Genomic DNA, 8,752 nt, shown 5'->3' on the forward strand with positions numbered 1-8,752 from the left:
CTCATAGTCAGCAGTTCGAAACCACCAGCTACTCCTCAGGAGAAAGATGAGGTTTTCTGCTCCCGTAATGATTTACAGCCTTGGAAACCCTATGCAGGATCCCTATGAGTCAGAACTGACTCCATGGCACATAACAACAACAACACACCGCTAACCATGCTGAATGGTTAAGCAAATATGGTTTAGATAGTTCCAGGTGATTTGTCATTATAGGAAAGCCCTTCAAGTGTCCCTTGGTGGTACTGGCTGTGAAAAGTTTCTCAAGGTAAGGGTGATGGCTATCTACTATTTGGAATCTACCAGTGTTTTGCATTTAAGGCTTTTCTCCCTTATTTCTTGGGGCTGGTGGAGCTATTCTGCTTACTACTACACAACAAAGATCAAAGACCAGAGCCATCAGTATGAGTTACACCTCAGTGTAAAGCACAAAAATTCATACCACTGGACCAATAAATAATATCAAGATAAATGGAGAAAAGATTGACGTTGTCAAAGACTTCATTTTGGTCAGATAAACCATCAACACTCATGGAAGTGTGAGAAATAACTCTTGGGCATCTTCAGGACAGAGGGAAGACTTGGGGGTAGCCAGCTAGCATAACAAAAGGTGCTCAGATGAGGGATAGAACTAGTTTGACTGGCTAGAAATTTTGAAATAAGAATTCACCCATCAAGGAAATAGGGGAAGTTCATGGGAAGGAAGGAAACTAACTTAAAATAAGAATGCTACCAGCAAAGACAAGTAGATTATAAACCTCATATTACTCAGTAAAAGAGGAACTGTGGGAGGGGCTTTCTCCAGACAGAGGAATAAAACTCTTTGCCAGCTGGCCATGCAGTGGCTCTGCCCATGTCTACTGGGTTGGGTACCTGATCTTGCAAAACTGAATAAAGAAAATCTCAGTCTCGCTGAAATTAGTATAGATTGGATTTCTTGAGCATTTGTTGGTAAGCACTTGTGTGAATTCATCAGTGATCTCATAACCAAGAGGAACTGAGACAGTATCTGGAGTATCAACATTTCTCACAGAATCTGCACAAGGCCTCTTTAAAGTGTTGAAGAGGAAAGATTTCAGTTTAAGGACTAAAGTGCACCTAACCCTAGCCATGGTATTTTCAATAATCTCATATGCATTTGAAAGTTGGACAATGCATTTTAGTTAAAGTGTTGGAGTAGAATATTAAAAGTACCATGGACTGCCAAAAGAACAAACCAATCTGTATTGGAAGAAGTATAGCCAGAAGGCTCCTTAGAAGTCAGGATGGCCAGGCTGCTTCTCTTATATTTTGGACAATCAGGAAGGTCCTGACCTTGGAGAAGGATAGCATGCTTGCTAACATGGAGGGTCAATGAAAAAGAGGAAGACCCCCCCAATGATATGATGTGGCACAGTGGCTCAAGCATAGCACTAGGTCCCTGGCTTGTTGACACTTCTCGCCATGCTCCTTGGCTGTGCAAACCTCTCTGCTCCAAGTTAACCCTGCAATCGGAATCTTCTCTTCCTTTCCCAGCCTCTAAAGTAAGGACCTAAGTGCTTGGGTCAGATCCCTCTTTTATATGAGACCAGGGAACTTGAGAACTATCCTTGCTCCTCTCCCTGCTGCACCTCTCCCAGTGCACTTTGCAACAATTGTGAGGCTGGCACAGAACCAGATTGTGAGGCTGGCACAAAACCATTTGTTGTGCATAAGGTCATTATGAGTCAGTATCAACTCAAGGGCACCTAACAACAACAACTATATAACAAATCACTTTGAAGTTACTGTTAAAAACAAGCAAACATTTGAGTATGCTCACCCCTAGAGGTTGCCTAATTGTTCAGGTATAACCTTTCACCCACAGGCATGATTAATAACAAGATTATAAATTCTCTGGAACAGAGTTCAGAGAAAGGCCTCCTTCTAGGTAGAAGACAATTCCAGTGACGGAACTGGCTTACTTTACAGTCTTCATCATGGAGAGATATCAGAGGTCTGTTTGAACCTCAAAGTCAGCATTTCAAACTCACCAGACACTCCTCAGAAATAGTATACAGGGTCACTATTGAGTGGGAACCTACTCAACGGTACTTAACAACAACAACAACAACCCTGAAGCAGAAAGGGAATGTTCTTTCTTACATGGACTCCCAGTTTGAAAACAGTAAAGATAAGTAATTCTGTAGAACAAGCACTGGACTTCCAACCACAAGATGGTGGGTTCGAGCTCACCTGCCACTCCACGCTAGAAAGATAAGGCTTTCTGCTCCCACAAAGATTTACAGCCTCATAAACCCTTTACTGTGGCTTCTTTAAGGAGCTCTGGTAACGTAGTGGTTACAAATCGGGCTGCGAACCTCAAGGTCAGCAGTTCGAATCTACCAGCTATTCTGCAGGAAAAAGATGAGGCTTTCTGCTCCTGTAAAGATTTACAGCCTCGGAAACCCTGTACAGGGTCACTATGAATTGGAATTGACTAGACGACACTTAACAACAACAAAAATGAGGTCCCCAAAAGACTTGCTCATAAAGTTTGGTTTTATTCCAGAAGACTGACATTTTGTTTCTTGTTTGTCTGCTTGGCCTTTTGGTTTGTGGCCTGTCCATGTGCTTCCAGAATAGGCAAAGTGCACTGGGAGAGGTGTGGTGGGGAGAGGAACAAAGAGAGAGCTCAAGTTCCCAGGTCTCATATAAAAGAGGGATCTGATCCAAGCACTTAGGTCCTTACTTTGCTGTTATGTGCCATTGAGTCAGCTCTGACACATAGCGACCCTGCATAGGGTTTCCGAGGAACAGCTGGTGAGCTTGAACTGCAAACCTTGCAGTTCAAACAGCTTTACAGTCTGGCACATTAACCCACAGCACCACACCAGGACTGTTTACTTTAGAGGCTGGGAAAGGAAGAGAAGATTCTGGTTGCGGGGTTAGCACACAACTGAGCTTGGAGCAAAGAGGTTTGCGCAGCCAAGGAGCTTGGGAAGAAGTGTCACCAAGCCAGGATCCTAGTGGCATAGGGCAAAGAACTATGACCAAGAGTGAAAATGGGTCAGTGGTAGCACCAATTAGAAATGGGATCAAATGTTCCATGCAAGTTTTAGTTTAAAGAGGCTGCTTTTCAGTTATGCCTGAGATGGAGGCAGAGACGATGACGTGGAGAGATGGAGCAGCTGGGGACTTGAGATCCAGACAGGGAGAGGGGCTGTGTGTTGACGACTGGGGATGGAGGGACAGGCTTGCCGGGTATACCCTATGGAGGGGATTATAACCATGGCAATGAAACGATATCTGATAGAATGAATGTAAAACTAATGTTCTCCCATGTAAACTATCACATGATTCACAATAAAACATTTATTGGAAAAAAAAAAAGAGAGAGAGACTGCTTTTCTCCTCCACAAAAGCATCCAAAGAAATGGGCAGCAAAGGGAACAGACCACTTCCCAGTCCCTAGAGTCACAAGGTTAGCCTGAACATAGGAAAGAAGAAGTTATTGGAATCAAATACATAAGATTGGAGTACTAAATTGAACAGGATGGAGCTTTAATAGCTGCATCATGCTATTTAATAACTGGAATGAAATATACAGAGTTATATAGAGTTAAACTGAGATGATATTAAGGGAAACTTGCAATAGAACATAGATGAGAATGCATACTGGAAAACTAAAGTCATTGTCTGTATGTGCTTCTATGGTGGAGTAACCTGCAATCAAACTGATTACACATTCAATTAGCATTGGTTAGGGGTGCAGGCTCTGGTCTCACATCCCTGGGTCTGAATGCTCTGCAAGATTTAAAACAATCAATATCACCCCAAAAAGTTTCCCCATGTCCCTTCTAGTCAATAATCTCCTTCCCCGGAGCTAACTGGCATTCTGACTATTATCACCATAGATGGGTTTCATTTCTTCCTGAACTTCCCATAAATACAATAAGTATTCTATTGTAGTTGTTGTTAAGTGCTGTCGAGTCGATTCCAACCCATAGCGACCCTGTATAAGATTTCCAAGGAGTAGCTGGTGAACTTGAACAACCAACCTTGCAGTTCAAATGACTGCAGTCTGACGCATTAGCCCACAGCACCACACCAGGACATGTATTCTATATGTATTCTTGATTGTTGCTGCTGTTGTTGTTGTTAAGCTCTGTCCAGTTGATTCTGACTCATTGTAACCCCACATAGGGTTTCCGAGGAGTGGGTGGTGGCTTTGAACAGCAGACCTTGTGGGTAGCAGTCAATGCTTATCCTCCACCCCAGTACTCCATGTACTCTTTAGTGTTTGCCTTTTTTCTCTTGACATTTTGAAAGATTCATTCATGTTGTTGCATATATTGTAGTTTCTTCCTTTTCATTGTTGTTGTTGTTAAGTGCTTTCGAGTCGGTTCCAACTCATAGTGACCTTGTATAGGGTTTCCAAGGAGCAACTGGTGAGTTTGAATCTTTGACCTTGTGGTTCAAACCGACATTGCAGTCCAGCTCATTAGCTACTGCGTAATATTTCATTGTATACAATCTCTGGGTGTCACAAATTATTTATATTCATCTACTGATGTAGCACCATAGGAAAAGCACTCAACCTCAAGGTTGGTTTGAATGGCAAGGTTAGCAGTTCAAACTCACCAGCTGCTCCTCGGAAGCCCTATGCAGGGCTGCTATGAGTTGGAACTGACTCGATGCCACTCAACCTGTTAATTTTCAAGGGGTTGTTTACCTTTATATTGGTGCAGGACAGCCTGTCTTGAGGTTGTTCTTAAGGCAGGTAAAACAGTTAGAGCTGATATCCTGAATGATTTTTTTTTTTTTAACTTCTTGCCCTAGAGCCAGGGCCTATTGAACCAAGCCAGAGCCTTTTTCCTGTAGTGGGTCATTTCATGGATTCATTTAAGAAGAGGAGGGGCTAGGTTTTACAGGATCAGAACCATTTTATTGCCATTTACTTTCTAGTTTTTAACCTCTCAAAACCAGAACAATTCCATTGTCATTTACTTTTCATTCTTTAACCTCTCTCTTAAATCCTTTTGCCTTCCAATTCTACTCAAGTCTTCTGAGTACACATTCGCAGTTTTTCTTGCCAACATTTCTAATGCCCTCATCAGTGCAATTGGTTTAGATTTTTTAGCTGAGATCCCTGGCAAGAAGGCTATTGCCTCCACTCAGTCTTGTAAGATTACTGTTATACCCCCTGCTATCCGAGTCCCTTTCTCCATGTAACTACTTCTGTTCACGAACAACGTCTAGTCTACTAAATACAGGCAAACAGGTTAGGTTGGTTGGAAAATACTTGGTCAATGATTTCTATGCAATCATGGTTCAGCCCTCTAGTTGCCACATCAAGGAAGGGGATGGCAGGTTTAGTTGCCCCATAATTCACAGGGTAATATTCAGATTGTCCAGTAAAATAACCTGGTATTGCTTATCCATCCTGTAGTGAGCCATAGGCTTCCCTTCTTTTGCAGCAGGGAAATGACCTGATGGTGATGGGCTTGGCCAGAGTGAATTTCTCGGCCTCTTTCCTGAGAGGATATTGGTTTCTGTGGGATGGTCAGCTTCCAGGCTTCAGTCAGACCTCAACAGGGAATGCTTCTTGGCTCTCCCCAAAGTCCTGCTAGCCCACACGAGGGGTTTACCTGATTGTCAATTTTCTCAGGCCAATGTGACTGGTTTCCAGAGTTTAAATCAGTAATTGCCAGGCATGTTCATAAGGAACCACCATCTGCTGACTTTTTGGTTTCTGGAAGCTGTTTGAACATACAACTTTGGAAGCAGGTCCAGGTCCAATAAGGGGACAGGGCAGTCATTTTCTTTTCACCAATGAAACAGTCTAAGGGTTTCAGGAAGAACTGGTCCTCAGGCCTCCCTGAAATCTCAGTCACCATCACTAAACAGAATGATGGGAAATTCAGAGGCATGCTGGCCACTGAATAAGTAGCCCCAGTGTCTACCCAAAATCCAGTCTGTCTTCCATTGTTATTTTTAATCGAATTTCCTGGAGGAGGGGGGCAATGGCAATAGGGATGGCAGAGGTTGATGCCACATTGTGCTGGGCCCGCTTCCCCCAGTCGCTGTTAGTCTTCTGCAGATAATGAAGCTTGTTCAACTATTGGTTGAGTTGGAGGATGGCTTTGTCTGCCAGATCCTCCCCTGATATTTGGACATTCATTTTCCCAGTGTCCAGGTTTTTTGCAATAAACACATGAGTCCTTGCTTAAGGCCTCTTTCCTTTTAATGGTCCTCCCTGGCGCCCGACAGGCCTACCTCTAGTGGTCTTTAGGAAGACAGTAATGGCCTGAGACTTCTCGTGCTCTTGGCTGTTAAATATCTCAAAGGTGATGTCCACCAGCTGGGATGGATTCATGTCAATTGCCCTGTGGAATTTCTTTCTGATATCTGGAGTGCTTTGGGAGATAAAAGTCATGTTAATCATTCAGATATTGGCTGAATTTTCAGGATGAAGGTCTGTGTACTTACAGTAAGTCTGGTAGATTAATTCAAAGAATTTAGAAGGGTGCTCAGTTGACTTCTGCTGAACTGCCTGTCCCATGTTCAAGCTCTTTTGTTTAGGAACTCCCTTTTTCAGATCTCTGAGAATGCACCTTTTATAGTGCTCCAGCCATGGCAGGCCCATTTAGATTCCAATTTGTGTCAGCTAAGAGGGATTGACTTGACTGGGGCAAGGGTCCTGTTCAAGTTTTTTTCATAGATGCGTGTTGCTACATCCCATGCCTTATCTCAGACCAACCTTCTTTCGTCGCTGGTTAGGAGCATTGTTAACAGAGCCTGAATATCTGCCCAATTAGGATGATAGGTAGCAAAAACAGTGGTTATTAAATTTGTTATTTTGGTTGGGTCATACTGATGTGGCACTGTGGATCGATGTGCTGGACCACAAAGTCTTTCTGAACTGCAAGGTCAGGGGTTCAAGCTCACCAGTCGCTTCTCGGAAACCCCACAAAGGGTCACCACAAGTTGGAACCGACCCAATGGCACCCAACCATATCTCACTAGGAAGTATTTGAATTTTTTCTATTTAACAAGTCCAATCAAGATAGAGAAAGGAGTATGTGCCCAGTAATATCCTGCAGCTTGCCCTTCCATATTCAATCCTATGGGCATCTGTAGAGGGGATATTGCCTTTGTTTCAGGTAGCCCTCAACCAAAATGGGTCCCTTTAAGGGTATGGTAGAGAGAAATCACTTCTAGATTGCTTTTCTCAGCAGCTGAATATGACCGGGCAGGTTCACTAGGTCAAGCTATACTTCTCCCTAATGGCAGCTGCTGGTGTACCGGGAGTCGTAATAAGACAATGCTAGAATTAAAAGCTATATTTCACAAAAAAGCAATCATGTATCTTTTTGTATATTCACATATAGGCCTGCTTAGAACTCTGTTTTCACCTAATATTCATCTGTATTCATTTTTCCTCAGCATGGCTTTCACATTAGCATTATAAATGCATTATAGTACATATACACAATATAACTTACATACTCTTGAAATTCCAGGTTGTTTTCAGTTTCTGTTGTTTTCATAAATACAGCACAAAAATGAAGTAATTTTACAAACAGACAATCTGACACATGGTTGAATAATTCAAGTTATAAGATGGCATAATAATTTTAAGGATCCATTCAAAGGTTATTTTCCCATCTAGATGGTACATTGGCCAAGCTGTATTACAGTAAAACACCATTTCCTTTGATGTCATAGGAGGGTACCCATACAGAAACCAGTCAGAATTACACCTTACAGTGTTTTCCTTTGGGATTGAGGCCTATACTTCCATTTCAGACAAACTTACTCTCACCACACATTCATGTACACAGGACCTTCTTTCCCAAACTGACTGAAGACCACCATGGTTTCCCTAGTTGTAGGTACTCAGACGGTGGTTGGGAGTTGATCAGGCCTGCCTACCCGTTGTTGACCAGGTCTGACTACCTGTGGGCCCACATCCTTATCAGGGTTCAAAAGACCAGGATCAGTCGTTCCTTCACCCGCTTGGTCCCTCATGGATGGGGATCTGCTACTGTTCTCTGCCCCGGAGTAGAGTGTCTACAAAGCAAGAAATCTCACCGGCACATTCAGCAGATAGTCGCCCCAGAACAAGGGACCGCCTTGGCACCCGCTGCTCCCAGGGGCAACAACAGCTTCATGGCTGGTCCTTCAAGCTCAGAGAAGTGAATTTAACCGGCCAATGGCCAATGCACCAGAAATGTTACTGGAGTTCCTCTGAAGGAGTTGCCAACGCCACACGAGTTGTAACAAAGGAAGGGTTTTATTGTGCTAGCACGTGGCTAAGCCCCATCTTCCCTGTGTGAGGATATTTTACAGGGAATAGGGGTACATACATGAGTTCATTTGGGATTGGTTAGTGGGGGCCAACAGCTTCATGAGGCTACCTGAGATTGGTTGGTTCAAACATACGGTGGGGAAGGATGTGTGAGCATACAAGTGAGCAGTTACAGAAGCCGAAGCAGGTAAACATTAGCAGGGGGCTCTGTTCCCTCCTGGAGGTGGGTCAGGAATAGGAGATTAGCCTGGGTGATCACATGAGGCTGAGGGGGTCTGTTCCTTATTTCCCAGAATGTGAACTCTGCTACAGGAATGAGCTATGCGCCTGGAGGACATGAGGACCGGTGCCTATTTCTGCAGGCCTGCCTGCCTCATTTCCAGGTTTGGGGAATTATAAATAAAACTTCTATTAACATTCACATACATGTGATTTTGCAAACCTATGCACTCAATTCTCTTGGATAAATTGTTGTTGTTTTGT

The sequence above is a fragment of the Chrysochloris asiatica genome, unplaced genomic scaffold, assembly GCF_000296735.1.
Source record: "Chrysochloris asiatica unplaced genomic scaffold, ChrAsi1.0 scaffold00043, whole genome shotgun sequence".
Taxonomy (NCBI): Eukaryota; Metazoa; Chordata; class Mammalia; order Afrosoricida; family Chrysochloridae; genus Chrysochloris; species Chrysochloris asiatica.